Source organism: Podarcis liolepis, assembly GCF_965112155.1.
Source record: "Podarcis liolepis genome assembly, chromosome: Z".
In the NCBI taxonomy this organism is placed as follows: domain Eukaryota; kingdom Metazoa; phylum Chordata; class Lepidosauria; order Squamata; family Lacertidae; genus Podarcis; species Podarcis liolepis.
The window spans coordinates 20,002,228-20,021,564 of record NC_139570.1 but is presented as its reverse complement, the minus strand read 5'-3'; the positions used below and the strand labels follow the sequence as shown (position 1 = coordinate 20,021,564).

At 42.8% G+C, this 19,337-nt stretch overlaps 1 long non-coding RNA gene across 1 annotated transcript in view; it reads right to left on the bottom strand.

Moving 5' to 3' along the window:
• Positions 1-19,337, bottom strand: part of LOC310698098 — a 384,750-nt gene that overhangs the window by 281,780 nt on the left and 83,633 nt on the right. The window lies entirely within an intron of this gene.

Genomic DNA, 19,337 nt, shown 5'->3' with positions numbered 1-19,337 from the left:
ACTTGCAAAAATGAGCTATATAAGTGGAAATGGTTTGGCAAATTGTGTATATCAGGCAAAAATGTGTATATTATGATGAAATATGCATGAAAATGTGCATTCATTCCCATATGTGGTTTTTTGTTTTTAAAAAATCAAACTCATTACCAATTAATTACATCTTGCCGCAATTGCTTTGGAATTGCCCCTTGCTCCAGTTGCTGAGTCACAATAGTCCAGCACAGATTTCTTACATTTTGGCAAAGGAGTTCTGGATGATTAGTCTGAAGCGCTGTGGGTCTGTGCTCATGTGGTAACCATGATAAAACTGTTAAACCTGCAGACTAACTTTTGTGCAAGATGGGGTGGCTAAGTGTTGCTTATGAGCTAAACACTGAGCCGAAACAGCTGCTCTCCCAGCACCAGTCCTCCAATTAAAATATATGCCTTTTAAGCCCACGTACAAGTAAAAGAGATAAAACAGATATGCTCCTTGCCTGTATGTTGCAATTAACACAAACTGTTGAACCAACTGACTTAAAAACCATTCAAAACAAAAACAAATAAAAACTAGAACAGACAGTACAGCTCAAAGACAAGCAGCCTTATTCATCGTCATCTTCACCTGGAAGTCCCAACTCACTTACCAGCTGATACTGAAATTGGACGAGCTGAACGCTAGACTGGAAAAATAAGAAATGGAAAAACCCAAAGTGGCAGATTCTTCCAACTGTTGGAGAATTTATCTTCCCCCTGGAGAATGTTGATGAAATGGAAACCCCCACCCACCCATTTTTCTGCTTTCAAGTAGGTGGGGGCAAGAGGCAATTTGCACACAGCTCTAAACTGCATATTGGAGCATTGCCTCTTAACTGAGCAAGCTAGTCTGACAAGCAATAGAGCGGACTGCTTTGAAGTGATTGCCTGGATAAACAGAAAATCATACAAGCCACTGTCTGTGTTGTGACATTCAGCAGCATGCTTTAAAGAACAAAACTCCATGTGAATTTCCCTTTTGTTACATTCAACATGCTCCCACCTCATCCTCCTGGGATGGGGATTTTGCCTTTTGTTGATTGTGCTACATGTTTCAACTTTTGTCATCCTCTGGATTGCCTGAGGCAAAAAAGGTTCTTGAGCCTCTCTCTTTTTGGCGATTGGCTTTTGCACACAAATTCACATCCTTGTATGAGGGACTTACTGTTCTGCTGTAAAATTCATTTGTTCTTTTTATCCACCCTTTCTCTTTCTCGCTCTTTATCGCATCCTCAATATTCTTGCTACCCCAGGCAGCTTTAGCCATGATAGATTTTGAAGTGAGCTTTGCACTCCACAACTGACACATGCACTTGCTTTCATGTGTCTTCCTACCTAAAAGAGGTACATAACCAGATGGCTCTTGTATTGTTAGTGCTGCCCATTCATCAAAAGGTCTGTCTCTCTTAGCCCAAGTCTCTCTTATCCCATTATGTGGATGGTGATGAGGAAATAGCTAGAGATGTGTATGAGGGGAGGTGTCATTTAGTTACTCCATTCATTCTCGTTGTTTAAAAATTCATTCACTGAATCATTTGCTGTCTATTTGTTTTCATAACTGTTTCAGAATTAATTTAAGTTACACACGGATTTTCATGGGAAACCCAGTCAATCTTATGCTGCCTGTAATTTTAGTGTTTTTCACCCAAATGGTTTGAAGTGTTCAGGGCTTCTGTTACTCCTTCAAAACATAGTACCTGCAAAATTTCAGAGAGATCCATTTTGGGAGATAATTTACGGTAATAAAGTACACATTCTATAAGCTTTCCATTGTTTTCAATGAGACCCATCTGCCCTTCTCCTGCTTATAATGTCTGTGTTCTCCATCCAATTGTCACAACTTTCATGTTTATAGTGGGAAAGCAAGCCAGTTAAATACGAGTGCCACATAAAATTAATGTTTCCCCATGAGTGTTTTCATTTTCTCCTTTTTGTTGTTGTTTACATTTGGCTAATTTTCAAGCAACAAAGACCCCATCTGCGCTATACATTCAAAGCCATATCATACCACTTTAAATAGCCTGTGCCCATAAAGGGCCTTTGCCTTGCTATGCAGCCATTGACTTGCATGGCATGTGAGGGACAGAGGCTGCCCTGGGAGTGAGTCCTCTGAATCTGAAGCATCTTGGAATGCCATGTCTTCTGCTCTGGAAGGAAATGGAGGTGGAGACTTATTGTCCAGAAGCTCTGAGCTTTGAGTGGGATGGAAAACTCACCATGACACCAAACAAGAATTAAGCAGGATTAAGACCACTGATCAGACCTAGAAGGGGGGGCTTTGTATCCAAATTGCCCTCCTGCTCACTAAATGAGTCCTTCAGTGAGCAGGACACCTTCCATGGGTAGATTTTTTCAATGATCAGAGGACTCCTTCTGTGAGCAGAAGGGCATACCTGGATTGAAACCAATGTGAGTGCCCCTTTTTCTTCTTCCAAAAATGGGTACGTGTTTTCCAACACACTCAACAATGTACCAGGTGCATAATTTTGATACAGCCTTACATTTCACGTTTTGAAGACACATTTAAAAAACCCAACCTGATAGGTGCTTTGTAAGCAGTTGGCACCATAACCTTTGCTTGTGTGCATTAAATACAGATGGAGTAGACTGAAACTGTTCCCTTGCACTCTAAATGAATGTGAATAGCTGGTCAGTTAATGGATCAACTCTTTTGGCTGAGGGCACTTTGAAGCAAAGACATGGTTCAATAATTATAAATGAGATCAGGTGGGGGGCAGAGTTCCAAAATGTTGACCTTCCTTCTTTCCATCTCTCTTTATGTGCAATGGGGCTGTACCCAATATTCTCTGTACTCTAGTGCAAATTCTCTTGTGCTTGCAGATGGGTGAGTGTTCATGCTGGCAACAAAGGAATCCAGTGCAGATGCTGCACAAGTGGGAACTTACTGTGCAAGAGATTACATGATCTTTTGTGCAACCAAGTTACCAGCAACTTGCTAATGCATTCTCTTGCATAACAGGGTTTTGCTAGTGCAAAGCATTTCGCCAGCAGAACAAGTACAATGCTAAGTGACTTTAATTTAGAGCTGAATTTGGTACAATGTGGTCCCAGACGAAGTGTCCTCTGGGATAGGGTGCCAGCCCTTCCTAGACCTGGAATCTGACATATCCTAAAGGGAAGGAAGATCTCTTCCTTTTTTGTACCACCGTTCACCCTAAGGAGACAATCACAGTCTGGGACTGGAGGGCTCAATACCAGTCACGTGGTTTCCTGGCCAGCTCTTGGACCTCTGCCTTCATAATCCCATCATATGATGAACCATATAGGAGCTTCAGGTCAGTAGTGAAGTGCCCAGCTAGCTGCCAAGGATGGGGTGGAAATTCAAGAACTGAAACACAACCATCCTCAAAATTCTCCAAATTTTGCATTTCAGTTCTCCAGCCAAGTAATACGTACAAAAACACAGATACTAGGCTGAAATGTGCATAAGAATGCATATATCCATTAAAATAACATAGATAAATGCATTGTTAGGGAAAATTGCTTTGCAAAAATGTGTATATTTGGCAAAATGGCACACAAATGTGTATCTTAGGATAAATTCTTCCTATTTTTTTGTCAGTGTTGCCCTTTGTAAAACATAGCAGGAAGAAGGATAGAGGCAAAAGAATAATGATTTGGCTGTGCCTGACATTAGCTCTGGCTCTGCCTACTGTTGGTCCCCTTGCCTTCTGCTAAACCAATCTCAATGTACACCAGCCACTATAATTTATAATAATAATTTTATTATTTATATGCTGCCTATCTGTCTGGGTTTCCCCAGCCACTCTGGGTGGCTCCCAACAAAATATTAAAAACAAAATAAAACTTCAAACATTAAAAAAACTTCCCTGTACAAGGCTGCATTCAGAGGTCTTCTAAAAGTCCAATAGTTGTTTATCTTCTTGACATCTGATGGGAGGCTGTTCCACAGGATGGGTACCATTGCTGAGAAGACAGTCTCCCTGATTCCCTGTAACTTCTCTTCTCTCAGTGAGGGAAGTGCCAGAAGGCCCTGAGAGCTGGATGTCAGTGTCCAGGCTGGATGATGGGGATGCAGATGCTCCTAGGGTATAGAGGGCCAAGGCCAATAACCAGTCTAGCTGCTGCATTCTGAATTAGTTGTAGTTACCAAGTCACCTTCAAAGGTAGTCCCACGTAGAGTGCATTGCAGTAGTCCAAGCGGGAGATAACCAGAGCATGCATCACTCTGGCAAAACGGTGCACAGGCAGGCAGGGTCTTGGCCATCACACTAGGTGGAGCTGGTAGACTTGGACACAGAATTGGCTTGGGCTTCCATGGACAGCTGTGAGTCCAAAATATCCCCCAGACTGTGTACCTAGTCCTTCAGGGCACAGTTACCCCATTCAGGACCAGTGAGTCCCCTACATCTGCCCACCTCCTTCCCCCCAGAAACAGTACTTCTGTCTTTTCAGGATTCAAGCCATCCCTGCCCTTGCCCAGCAGTACCTTTTGTTAACTTTAGATTCAGGGATTGATGGTGTTATGGGTTTCAGAAGGCAATGTGTTGAGCTTCATTTACTTCAGAATGTGGCGAACGAACCCTGTCGCATATGGGAGGGACCACCCCACTTGTTACATTGGATGGGACCCTGAGTTTCTGCCCCAAACTCCTTCCCTGATAGCAAAACTGCCCCACCTGCAGTTGATATACATTGATGCTGGGCAGGCTGTCTGTGCAAGCTGGTGTTTCCAGGACTGGGCCTCGCTTTGGGGCTACGGAGTAAATGTACTATCAGTGAAAACAGCTGTTATCTGATTCATCCCAACAGCGCCTGATGCACCGTGAGCTTCGTGGACAGTAACATCTTAATATCCTGTGCTAAATGTTTAATGCTGTGTGTGATCAACCCAATCATCGTCAAACTATATCCAGTTGCTTCAGCGGGGCCCAAACACTCCTAGGGGGTAGAAGGCTTCGGAGAGAGAGAGAGAGAGAGTGCTTTGGAATGCCACTGACTTTGGTTTCGAAACTGACTTCAAGGGACAGCTCAGAAAGCCTTGATCTTCTCTTCAGAGTAAACAAACAAACAAAAACCCAGCCAGTAGTTGAGCAAAGCAACCGTTGTGGGCTGGCAGCCCCCTCAGAAAGCCTTCATCTGCTGAGAAAGCCCACACTTGCTGGGAACAAGCACACCCTCCCTTTCTCTCTTTCTTAATCTCCTCTTTCTCTTTCTCTGGACTAATGCCTCTAGATTCCCCCCGCCCTCCGCACATGGAACACTACATAGCAGGACCAAACAGGACCTCCTAACCACAATCACTACCACCCCACTTCAAGCCTTCCAAAGCACAGTGACCATGCCAGCTGCATTTCTTAAACTTTGGGACCATGGCTAACGTTTACTTATAAAGATTAAAACAGGAAGACATGGCAACTGAGTGTTGTACTAATTCTCAAGTCTAAGCATGTTAACCATCAGAGTCCCCTTACCCATTCTATTCAGGTGAACCTATGAGGTGATTTTTTTATTACTATCGTTATTTTCTGCTTATAGGTGCCAGGTTATTATTGTTGCATCATTCGCCTCTCCATGCTCATTGCATTATGTACCTGCATTGGTTATCAGTAACTTTCCTGTATACAGCATATGGAAAATAAATGAAAAGATGTGTTGTTGTTGTTCTAAAGTACATTTTGCATCTCATCATTTGGCTCTGAAGCCACCCAATCTCTTGCCCCCAAACTTTCTTTTAAACAAATATAAAGGAAAGGATGAACACTTCAAATGTGAGGACATTTTTGTGACAGCATCAACTTGGCAGGGGAGAGTGAGGGAGAAGGGGGGGGGGAGCGTTCAGATGTGATTGTTGGGCATGGACCGCTCCATATTATGTAGCTTCCAGACAAAGTCGACAGCAACTGTCAGAATCTGTGTTTCAAGTCCGACCTTCTGCTTTTATCTATATTTTAAACCCCACACAAGGTATACAAGGCGAATGTTGCTGTTACAGTCAGAGAGTCCTAAATAATGGATGAAGAACAGAGGCTCTAAAGGGGGGGGGGGAGAGAGAGAGCTAGAGGAGGTTGGGAAAAAAAGAAAGGAAGGCAAAGGGGGAGGGGGAATTCCTCCAAAATAAGAGTGAACATCTGAGTAGCTACTGGTGAGACTATTCCATAGCTTTCTGTCCTTTCCAACTGAATCCCACACAGTGCCATTTGAGTGCCATCATTGGTATAGAATATTCACAAACATTCACGCCATTGGAATGTTTCACAAACTGAATTGAGTTTGAAGTGAAAGGTAGAAATTTTTTTAAGAGAAATGGAAAGGTAATTGGGTGAGTTGTGAAGGAAGGGCATACTTTAAAGAGGATTCTCTTACAGCAGGGATAGGGAACTTTCCATTAGCCAATGGTCAGTGGTCAGGGATTATGAGCAGGCATGATGAGCATTGTAGACAACAACATTTGGTGGGAAGGGGCCACAGGTTCCTCAGCCCTGCTTTACAACTTTAAAATCCACAAGTCCCCTCAGCCATGTTGTAGTGCTGTTCTGTGGTTGTATTCTGATCAGTTCTTGCTGTACTGGTGGGAGGGAACGCGCCAAAATACTGTATATGTATTTCCCCGCTTCTGTTAAATGTCTACAGTTCCCTGGAAACATTTGGTGAATTGTGGACAAGCAAGAAATGTATTAGCAAAAGTGCTGCAGTTGCAGAAGTCCAGAAAAATGGAGCTACTGTCCTTTCACCCTGTAAAGAGATGACAAATGGAGACAGTGTTTTCTCCCTTCTAAGGGATGTAATCCTCCTCCCAATGGAACTCTGTTGGTTGATTTATTATTGTTGTGTGAAGCATATATAATTCTTAATGTACTGACACTCCTTACTGTGCAATCCTATACATGCCTGGTCAGAAGTAATTTCTTCTGAGAAATTTCATCTTATTTCTGTTTTAATGAGAAACTACCTAATTCACACACCTCAACATGAACTAAAGCACAACTATGCTTCAAAATTCATACTTCTCCATATATTGTGATGTGGGTGTCCAGCAAAGCAATGTGGACAATACCGCATATATTAGGAGAAAGTATGTTGACAAATGTCTACATTCATGATATAACATACAAAAATGTGTTATATTAGGGGAAAATGTTTGCAAAATGTGTATATTAGTAAAAAGTTGTATATTAGGAGAAATCTGCACTAAAATGAATTCAAGTTTTCATGAGGGTTCCTTTATTATTTTTTTAAAATGGCAAAATCCTTCAGAAATGTGGAAAACCTAAGATTGGAAAAATAAGAAAAAGTGTACAAATCAAGACTGACAGATTTCTCAGTTTCCCACGAGTGCTGCATAGCAGGCATGGCAAACCATTTTTCTATTGAATGCCTTGACCTGAGCATACTTCAAAAGGACAGATCTATCCAATCAAGCATGCACCGGACAGTGGCGTTGAGCAGAGGTGGAGAACCTGTGCCCCTCCAGAAGCTGCTGGGCTCCAGCATGGCCCAAATCAGTATGTTCAGCAATTAGGAATGATGGGAGTTGTAGTCCAGCAACATCTGAAGGAAGGCAAATAATTATACCTGGCCTGGAGCATTCATCAGGGACAGGAAGGCTGAACACTTCACAACCAGATGTTGCTGCCATAGCCTCTTCAAGTAGCACATAACTGTTAGTCTTTCCTCCTCCAACTCTTTACAGAGTTTGGGAAAGGGGGTGTCATAGGTTGCGGTCATCCAGCCATTTCATCTTGACTACCACTCTTCTCCAGCAGGGGGCGGAGAGATATGAGTCTGCCTGCCATTTACTGAATGGGTTTAGATAACAATCACTGAGGAAGACAGGGCGGGGGAATGCTGTTTTAGCTGATATGCCTTTCAGCAGCAGGAATGCATCCCAGCATATGGAAATGTATCCCATAGACTTATTGATTTCTTTGAAATGTTGATATGTTGCCAAAGGTACTCAAGGAAAGCCCAACAGTGTTGCTTTTGGCTGCTATCTGGGCCAGCCCTACCATAAGGCAGGATGGGCAATAGATCACTCTTGTCAGAGATCTGAAGTGATTGATTGTTGAGGGCTTTTGGAATTAGGCTGAGGTCTACAGGTTACCCACCCTGAGATGTGCCATAGTGTGGACTGAACAGCTTCATTCTTGCTTATCTTTAAGACTGCATCTTCCCAAAGTCTGGTGGCTTCAGGTGGATGGTGAGGGGGCACAGCCAGCTGTTTCCCACCCACAGATATTTCCATTCCCCTATGCTGGCCACCAGTAGTTCTCCAATAGCTGTGACTTTTACTTGATATTCATTTGCTACTGGCTTGCTACTGACATGGGCTAGAATCATAGAATTGTAGCATTGGAAGTGGGTCATCTGCAGTACAGGAATATCAACTGCAGGAATATTCCACTACAGTGCAGGAATGTCAGCTACCTAACTAGCTCAATAACAAGTTCTTAAAGTTACAGCTGATGTCAGAAGAAGTTCTGGTTGTCTTGCCCTTGATAAAAAGAGTAGTAGTGTCTGCAGAAGCACTCTCCCCACAGATCTGATCCAGGAGCAGAGTTATGGAAAAGTCGTCCAGGCCAAGAAGGCAGGGAATACCTCCTGCAATGCAGTTTTCCCCTCAGATAGCTGATAGCTATTCCTCACAGAAGTGGGCTCCTCCCTCAAAGATGTCACTGGTGGTTCTGGCTGATACTGTTCACCACTAAAATCTCTTGAGGATAACTTTGAAGAGAAATGTGGGCCAGAGGGGGCTAGTACAGGTTAATTTCAGCCTCACTCATGAATGCCCATCCTTTCTTGACAAGCAGGTCTATCTTCCCCAAGCTTCAAAAATCCAGTGGAAGGCTATAAATAAAGCCATCAGTGATTTCTCATACAGAGAAATTGTGGGTTTCTGTGGAAAAAAACCACATTCATGGCCCCTGATGACATTCGACCAGTAAATAATAGTGCACTTAAACTTAAAATAACTTAAACTAGTCCAGATTCTGCCAGGAACTGCCAGCAAATAACCCTATCTTGAGAAGAACAATATTCACAGCAGAAGGTTAAATAAACCCCTCCCCCCAAAAAAACCCTCTGTGTTAAAACAATGCATTTTAATTGGTACTCTTGAGGAAAGGTCAACTGATATTTGCTTTCAACAACTGTGCAATGCTGTTAGCTTATATTTCTCAAACAACTCTCTGTGCATGTGTTTGAATGGGTGTGTGCTTGAGGTTAAGTCTTGCTTTCATTTAGTGATGGATGGTGCTATTGGGAGTGGTAGGGTAGAAGGCAGGGGAGACCAACAGGAGGTGGAGCCAGAGGCAAAGGCAGGCAGGGCCAGTTCATTGTAGTTTTGCCCCTCCAGTTCCCCAAGTAACACCTCTGAGACTAAGGAGGAGGAAGCTGACAGTCATGGCCACCCAACACCCCAAGACTGGTTGTTGGCAAGCAGGCAGGCAGGCAGATGGGAGCTGGCCTTTGACAGACTGAGGGTGGTGGGGTAGTGCCTCATTTGCCCTAATGCCTCCACTATATTCATTGCTATTTATAATATCAGTAGTGGGTTTGTATGGTGTGTGTGGGGTGCATGGGGTGTTAGGGGATGGGTAGTACCTCTGGTGTGGAGCATGTTGTGTACTTCCTAGGGTAGTTTGTCCACTTTTGGTCCCTACCCTGCACTCTGCACCTGTCGCTCCTAGAAGCTGTCAGCATGTGACAGCGACCACACCCTGGGAATGGCTTTGACTTGGTGGCTAAACCAGGTGAAGGTAGCCAGTGTTGTCACAAACCCTTGTGTGTGAGGGATGTCCCTTGCGAATGAATACAGGCTCCCTGGCAGATTGAGCAGACAAGACCAAGAGTGAGTCCAACAGTTTCTGCATGTGTTGTAGAGGGAAATGAGGGGCAGATGGGGCTCTTCAACTTGGGTAGGTAGCCCATCTAGGAGTTACTCTTATCCTAAACCTCTGCTGCCTGGCAGGATAGCTTAGGAAGAAGAAAGGTCTACGTCAGGGGTTGTCAACCTGGTCCCTACCACCCACTAGTGGTCGTTTCAGGATTTTAGGTGGTGGTGGTGGGTTCTACGGCACAAGCTGAATCCTCCTTCCATCAAGCACTGGTGGGTGGTAAGGAAATTTTACCATCAAGATTCCTTAGTGGGTGGTAGATATAAAAAGGTTGACTACCCCTAGTCTAAGGAGTAAATCCTACACAAACCAGAGTGAATGAGGCCTTTTACCCCTCCTTCTGACAACTCCTGCTGCCAGGTTGGTGCCAAATGTATTGCTCTGCTTTTCTTTAGACTACATTGGTGAGCCTGAGAGAGGGATCTCATTGTCTGGGCAGCCCAAGACCTCCATGCACACTGCCCAAGATTTTGCCTTGGGAAAGTCACTTTGATGCTGTTAATGCAGCTATTTGCCTTTAATTCTGGAGGTGCACTCCATTGACTCCCGAGATAGATGGATGCCAACAAGTGGATTTGTGGGCTATGCAGTTATATGGCTCTTGGTGGGAGGGAGTCCTTACTGGCTTTCTGTCAGCCTCTTCCCCACCATTCTATTTCTTGTGCAACCCAAGTGCTAAGGATATGTTATTGCATTATATCTGTCCTAAGGATGATTATATATGTCTGTTTCAGTTTCTCATTTTTTAAAATCTTAAATTCAATAGGCAAATTATTATTTTTTTAAAAAAGAAATTCCTCATGAAAACCTACCAGCATTTTATTGCAAATATCTCCTAATAGAATAGAACCATGTGTACCACCTTGAACTCCTTGGAGGAAAGGTGAGATATAAATATAAATATAAATATAAATATAAATATAAATATAAATATAAATATAAATATAAATATAAATATAAATATAAATATAAATATAAATATAAATATAAATATAAATATAAATATAAATATAAATATAATAAATATAAATATTATAAATATAAATATAAATAATAGCATTTGTATGAGATATATTTTTAAAAGCAATTTTTTCCTAATATCATGCATTATCATATTTTCACTGATATAAACATTTCAGCCCTGGTTTATGCATTTTGTTACGCATTGCTTGGATGGAAAAACTGCACTGCAAAATTCGGAGGAGTGTGAATTTCAAAAGACAGCTGTTTCAGTTCTCATCTTTATTTGGAAAGTGTTAATTAGGTAAGTTCACCTTTAAATTGAACTGAATCAAATTTGTTCTCCATCTCCAACCTGTACCCACATTCTGAAAAAACATAGCTATATTCAGCTTTTTTGAAACCTGCAGCTTCTCTATATAACCATGTGCTGATTAATCCCTTTGTATCCTTCCATCAAAATGCCAAAAACCTTTGCAGTGTAAGTGGAGGTTATTAAAAACCATGAGATGCTTCACATAAAAGAGCACCTCTAGAGCCCTGGTGGGGCTCTTCGCTTGTAAAAACAAACACTAGCAATGCTCCATGGGCTGCAGTAGACCATGGTTACCACCAGTGGAAACCATAGGTGGCATGCAATAAGGGGCAGCACTATTAAAGCATCTGATAGGCTGGCAGATGGCAGCAGAGTCATTCTCTTAGCAAATACATGCTCCCCCCCCCCATTTATTTTGTTTTATTAAACAACATTTATATACCACTTGATTGGTATATGAATCAATCTCTAAGTGGTTTATGGAAAAAAGAATAAAACAAGAAAGCTATTTACAAAAACAGTTTAGAACATTTTTTCAAAGCATTCAATAAATAAAACAATAAGCTAAAACCAGATTTAAATATATGGCAGAATCTACATGCATGGCTTTCATAAACAAAAACATTTTTAGCAGGTGCTGAAAAGAGTACAGTGAAGTGTCAATGGGCAGGGAGTTCCAAAGCTGTGGGTGCTGCTACACTTAAGATGGATTTCTTAGAAGTGCAGAATGAATATTACATGGCACTGTAACAGTGTCCATTCCACTGTGTGTGGGCATGTGTGTGATAAGGCCATTTTAAAACATGTTTGCTACTTGCACTTTTAAATGTAACCTATGCCTGTTGCAATAGTTTGAAGACCAATCAGAGAGACTCATGCTCTCAAGCTGTAGTTAAACCAGCTCTGAAAGCAATTCTGAGTCCAGACTGGCTCCTGACATTCGTTTTCACAGCTCCAATGAATCATAGTCTTGTGGTGATGCTGACAAGTTTGATGATTTCAGTAATTCATATTTAGGGAGCAGAGCAATGAGCAAATTAGTGCCAGGCATTCCTATAGCATTCCTTCATTGGCCTGGTTGAAACAGGTTGTGGCTTCTGCCCTCTTGCTCCGTCATTATTGTGCTGCACCCATAATGTACAAACTACCTTTGCCTGCTTGATTGGCTTGGTCACTTTGGTTCTCACTTAACACCAGAACACCCAGGGCCACCCCCGACACATTTTGGCACCAGAGGCCAACCGCAAAATGGTGCCCCCTTCCACCAAGGAGGAAGGGGTGAGTGAAGATCTACATCAGGAACAAGGAAGGAATCAAAGCAACCTTACCCAACAATTGAAGTGGGAATCTAAGGCCATCATGGGTGTGGAAACGGGTCAGCTCTGAATCATGCTGGGTGGGTGGGTGCAGAGCCCAGGAGATCCCGGAAGGCAGCCCCCGCCATTTCGTCCTAAGGGGTGGGAGGAGACCAGCAGTGCAACCTATTGGCCTAGAGGTAGCTTTGGAGGAGCTGCTAAGGAGATAGCAGATCTGGCATTCAAGGAGCATGCTGCAGGTATCGCAACCACTATGGTGGCAGCAACGGGTGATGCATTCCTCAGAGGTCAGATCTGCTGCCGCTGTGGACCCTGCCACATGAGGCAGCCACCTCGCCTTGCCTCGTGGGTGAACCAGCCCTGAGAACACCATAAGGCCAAAGGTCCAGCTGACTCTGTCTTTCATTCTGCTGCCAGAAGAAGCCAACCAAATGCACCTGAAGAAGCTCACAAGTGTGGCCTTCCCCCTTTTGTCCTTAGCACCTGCCATTCAGAGGTATTCTGTTCCAATGAGGTGTTTATCAACGGCAATCCCTTTCACCATGAGATGTCTGTAGGGTGTTTGGTTTTTGCTTACAATACTGTAAATGACTTTTAGTCAAGGTGGCATCATCATCATCATCATCATCATCATACTGATTGTACCAAAAATGGAGTTTTCAAGGGCTCAGTAGCGTCTGGAATCCTGAACTAGTCAACCCAAGAAGGACAGACACAAAATGCTTTCAAATGCTTTATTCACTCAGTTCCATTAATATATTTAATTCCATTACACTTCAGAGATGCATCTCCTTAGTCTAATAATCAAACTTCTTTGCAAATACCAAGTTACTAAACACTGTGTTGGAATTCTAAATATTCCAACACAATATAAAACTTCACGAGACAAATGAAGCTGGTTAGTAGTTGAGTTCTTACTGAAGCCAAATGTTGTGGGCGGGAGGACAATCCCTGATGGTAGGAGAGCCTAGTTGTGGTGGTGATGGGGGTGATGACGGTGATGATGATGAGAGTGAGTTTCCCCATAGAGTAGTGGAAGCCCTTTTATAGGGTATTTATCCTGGGATCCCTGCCAATAATGATCTATAGTATATCATACTATATCATTCTTACCACATTACACTCATACTTTCCCTATATCCTTCTTTCGCAAACTAAAAACAGCTGATTTTATGAACTCTCTCATATATAATTTGTTGTTTCATGGTTATTTGGGAGCATGGGCGTGGCCAAGGGGGGCAGGTGACCCTCCCCTAGATCTACAAACATTATTGAAAATCATTGAAAGTATTCAAATATTTGAGGTTCTGCCCTTTCCCAGCAGAAACCTGTCCCAGGTAATGGGGTATCTTACACAGGGTATTTTTACTCATGATTTCCCAACTTTGATTTCCTAAAAATATGCTCAACAACTTTGGCTCTCCACCCCCCCCCATCAAAAATCCTGGCTATGCCCATATTGGGGAGGGGGTGCAATTTCAATCCATTACAGAATGGATATTTATTTAGAAAAATGGAAGCTAAACATCTTGAAATGAGTAATCACATTACCCTTTCTGAGCCTACTGCAAATCATTTTTGTTGGTTGAACTCAGCTCCCCATTTGTAGAGAGAGGAACAAATATTTTCATGCTCTCTGCCTTCCATTCACGATTTTACAAGTATCTTTCATTTCTTTTTTGGTTGTCTTTTTTCCAAGCTAAAAGGCCCCAACTTCCTGTGGCTCAAAGTTTGTTTTTTGTTAACAGACTCATAGGCTCCTGTGTTTAGATCTGTTAGCCTCTTGGCTGTCCTGCAGTCAAAGGAGAAATTTAGCAAAGAAAACTGCTAAATCAGGATGGTGAGCTGAGGCTGTGGGATTCTCCCATAAAGCATAACTTGGCACAGCAGCTGGCTGTCTTGCCAGCAAGTTAGCTGGCCAGCAAAGCTAATGTGGTCAGTGAGAGGGATTTTTCGCTATAATGTATTCATCCCAAGGTACCCCCATATCTGTGTTTGACTCATATAGAAGTCAGTGGGTGGTGCAGGCAGCCCCTCCATGGTGCAAATTGGTCAGTGACAATGACCTATCTATAGGACTTGGTCCATGTTGCTTTAAATGATACACTAAACACTGAAGTCCTAAACAATATAATCCATTTGTGCACAAAGTCATTAGGTTGTATCCAACTATGTTAAATGTGTAAACCCATTGAAATTAATAGCCGTGAGCTAGTTGTGTCCATTGGGACACGGGTGGCGCTGTGGGTTAAACCACAGAGCCTAGGACTTACCGATCAGGTCAGCGGTTTGAATCCCCGCGACGGGGTGAGCTCCCATTGTTCGGTCGCTGCTCTTGCCAACCTAGCAGTTCGAAAGCACGTCAAAGTGCAAGTAGATAAATAGGTACCGCTCCGGCGGAAAGGTAAACGGCGTTTCTGTGCGCTGCTCTGGTTCGCCAGAAGCGGCTTAGTCATGCTGGCCACATGACCCGGAAGCTGTACACCGGCTCCCTCGACCAATAAAGCAAGATGAGCACCGCAACCCCAGAGTCGGCCACGACTGGACCTAATGGTCAGGGGTCCCTTTACCCTTTACCTTTACTAGTTGTGTCCATTAATTTCAATGGAGCTACTCATGAGTATGAATAGCATTTGCGTACAGACCTACTGTCTTCTTTCCAGGTGGATCATACAACTACTGAAACTACCTGGAACACCCACTCACCCACAGAACCCTACAGAACAGCATCTCAAGAAGTTCCTGAAAGGAGCACACTGCAGGGCACTGAGCCTCCACCAATTACAGCTTCCCCACGGACTTCAATTACATCAGTCTTGCCTGGATTCACATCCATTTGGCTCACTTGCATGTAGCCCCCTATGATAGCCAGACACTGATTACTTAGTGAGACTTCACTATGACAGAATGCAAGTGAGATGCTAAGCAGAGAATGAGCTTCTGTCATACATAGTACTGAACTCTGGAGATGCTTTCTCATATATCCATAGGTGAAAAGTGGAAGGACAAGAAGGAGCCTGAGAGAAGCGAAAAGAAGGGACATGTGCCCTGGGAATTGTGACTTTGTAAAGGCAGAACAATAAAGGTATATCAGTGGTGCAGTCTTTTCCCCAGAAAAGAACATTAAATGCATACCCTGGAAACCCCGGTTCATATTTTTGCAAAAACCTCAGCACCACATTGAGGACTGAAATGCAGGGTACACTGCTGGACATGTGATTTATGTCAAAAACTACATAAATGACATGTGAGGGGCATTTGATAATTGATGTTCAGTGATTTACTGTTTCACAATATTTGTTACTTGGCTTGATAACAGTTAATATGTTGCTTGTATGTTATTTGAGATGCAATGGCTATTAGTATTTGGCAGTTGGTGGTTAATTACATGTTGCATTTAATACCTGCCAAAATAAAAACAATCTAAAGATGGCAGTAGTTCTAACAAACTGATCTTGGCCTAAGTGCGTTTACTCAAGAGAAAGTACCACTTAGATTAGTGGGACTGACAGTAGAATTCTACTCAGAAGTAAACTCCATTGAGTTCAATAGGACTTATAGGTATTGTATAGGATTGGTGTGTTACTGCTAAGTAAAAACTAGTAAGTATGCTTAGGATTTCAGGCTGAAATGCTCAAATTTTGATGGGGGAAATTCACATCTTAACTTTTAATCTGAAATCTTCCATGCAGAATATTAAATGGCATGGTCAGAAAAATGAAAAGCACTTTTGAGCACCATTCAGATAAAATCAAGCACTTCTATGCTGCATTGATTTAAACAGTGGAGAGAGCTAAGCAGATTTTTTTATTTTCCTATTGAAAACATGGCGCTTACAAATGCTTAATTATGCCTGGATTATGCCATTTATGTTTCTTTCAGCTGTACTGTCTATAAGCAAAACATGATGCAAGAAGCAAGCATGTGTACTTTGAGATGGAGGAACAAGTAAACCCTTTCTGGATATTTCAACATTGCAGCTATTAAACCAGATATAACCCAAGACATTTTGCTGGCTGGAACCATGAAGGACAAGATATTGCACCCTCAGTTCTATGTACAGAATCCAACTGGACTAACAGTTGAATCTTACTGCAATGCTAGCAATGGGGTAGCATCGTTCACCATATCTGGCAGTAGGAGGTTAGCTTAAGCAGATTGCATGGCACACACAACTCTGTCTCCCAACACCTTGCCATTACTCCCTGCCCTCCAGCATCTGCCACCCAAGGGAGCCACTTCACTCTGTCTAATGGTAGGGCTGGCCTTGCCATTCATACATAGCAAGAAGAACTGCCAAAAGATCCTTGACCATAATACTTAATCATTGTCTCTCACCCCTAAAACAAGACATTCTTTCCAGCATTGCCTGAGCTGTTCTGTAGGTAGCTAACTGGGAGCTTTTCCCACCCTGAAGTTTCCTGTTTATAGCCTGCTGTTCTTGTAGTGCAGGAGCCTATAATGACTGCTTGACTCCATTCTTCTTCTTCTCCCCTCCCCCCCCCCTGCAGTGGAACAGAGCCAGCTACAAGCACACACTTTTTTCAAAAATGCATCTTCTCAGCACTGGAGCCAAAACACAGAGAATAATAAAATAAGACCTTTCAGATGGATCTTCTTTGCTGGAATGCCTTTCTCTCTAAGAGAAGAATCTCTTACAAGCATTGGGATATTTTCTGCCTTCTATTGTTTCTACAAAAAGGTTTTAATGAGGGTTATCAGATGTCCCTTATTTCATGAACAGAGGCTATCAAATGCTGGTATTCCATTCTACAGACAATCTCTCCTGTGGCTAAGTATGTCACAGAATTCTGATGGAAACAGGAACGGAAATTGTTACTCTTCATTTATTTGTCCCATGTCTAGAACGGATAGCGATCCAGTGAATATGATTGTCACAATGTAATAATGATGCAATTAATTAAAGGAACTGGCAGATGTGATCTCAGAACCACTGGCAGTCATCTTTGAGAATTCCTGGAGAACAGGCGAAGTCCTGGCAGACTGGAGGAGGGCAAATGTTGTCCCTATTTTCAAAAAGGGGAAAAGAGAGGACCCAAATAATTATCGCCCAGTCAGTCTGACATCAATACCAGGGAAGATTCTGGAGCAGATCATTAAGCAAACAGTCTGTGAGCACCTAGAAAGGAATGCTGTGATCAGCAATAGTCAGCATGGATTTCTGAAAAATAAGTCATGTCAGACTAACCTGATCTCGTTTTTTGACAGAATTACAAGCCTGGTAGATGAAGGGAACACAGTGGATGTAGCCTACCTTGATTTCAGCAAGGCATTCAACAAGGTGCCCCATGATATTCTTGTAAAGAAGCTGGTAAAATGTGGTCTTGACTATGCTACCACTCAGTGGATTTGTAACTGGCTGACTGACCGAACCCAAAGGGTGCTCATCAATGGTTCCTCTTCATCCTGGAGAAGAGTGACTAGTGGGGTGCCACAGGGTTCTGTCTTGGGCCCAGTCTTATTCAACATCTTTATCAACGACTTGGATGATGGACTCAAGGGCATCCTGATCAAATTTGCAGATGACACCAAACTGGGAGGGGTGGCTAACACCCTAGAGGACAGGATTACACTTCAAAACGACCTTGACAGATTAGAGAACTGGGCCAAAACAAACAAGATGAACTTTAGCAGGGAGAAATGTAAAGTATTGCACTTGGGCAAAAAAAATGAGAGGCACAAATACAAGATGGGTGACACCTGGCTTGAGAGCAGTACATGTGAAAAGGATCTAGGAGTCTTGGTTGACCACAAACTTGACATGAGCCAACAGTGTGACGCGGCAGCTAAAAAAGCCAATGCAATTCTGGGCTGCATCAATAGGAATATAGCATCTAGATCAAGGGAAGTAATAGTGCCACTGTATTCTGCTCTGGTCAGATCTCACCTGGAGTATTGTGTCCAGTTCTGGGCACCACAGTTCAAGAAGGACACTGACAAACTGGAACGTGTCCAGAGGAGGGCAACCAAAATGGTCAAAGGCCTGGAAACGATGCCTTATGAGGAACGGCTAAGGGAGCTGGGCATGTTTAGCCTGGAGAAGAGGAGGTTAAGGGGTGATATGATAGCCATGTTCAAATATATAAAAGGATGTCATATAGAGGAGGGAGAAAGGTTGTTTTCTGCTGCTCCAGAGAAGTGGACACGGAGCAATGGATCCAAACTACAAGAAAGAAGATTCCACCTAAACATTAGGAAGAACTTCCTGACGGTAAGAGCTGTTTGACAGTGGAATTTGCTGCCAAGGAGTGTGGTGGAGTCTCCTTCTTTGGAGGTCTTTAAGCAGAGGCTTGACAGCCATATGTCAGGAGTGCTCTGATGGTGTTTCCTGCTTGGCAGGGGGTTGGACTCGATGGCCCTTGTGGTCTCTTCCAACTCTATGATTCTATGATTCTAATTACTTATATAAAATTCTACTATAGCGGACAGTGAGGCAAATTATATAGCTTTTGTTGGAAGCCAAACTGCAGTGGCATGGAAACAGTGCTGCATGCAAAATGGAATGGAATGGAAACAGATGCCTTCTTACATTCGCTTTCCAGGAGCAAAGCTTCCTAAAACAAAAAAGGACACCTTTGGCCGGACTTTCCTACAAGTATAGAACGGTGGGGAAGCTGTTTACCATGTACCTGATATCTATTTTTTAAACGTGAAGTCTTTTAACTTTTAAAGAAATCTGCATGGAAAAAAATATTTCTAAAGGAAACGAAAGGCTTTGTCTTAACAATGAAAGGCCAAGAGAAGACACAACGAAGTAATTTCTCCCTTGAGACTTTTTCAGATCAGGAAATGTGCGCAGCCCAAGAGGCTGCAGAACACTGGAAAAATGTT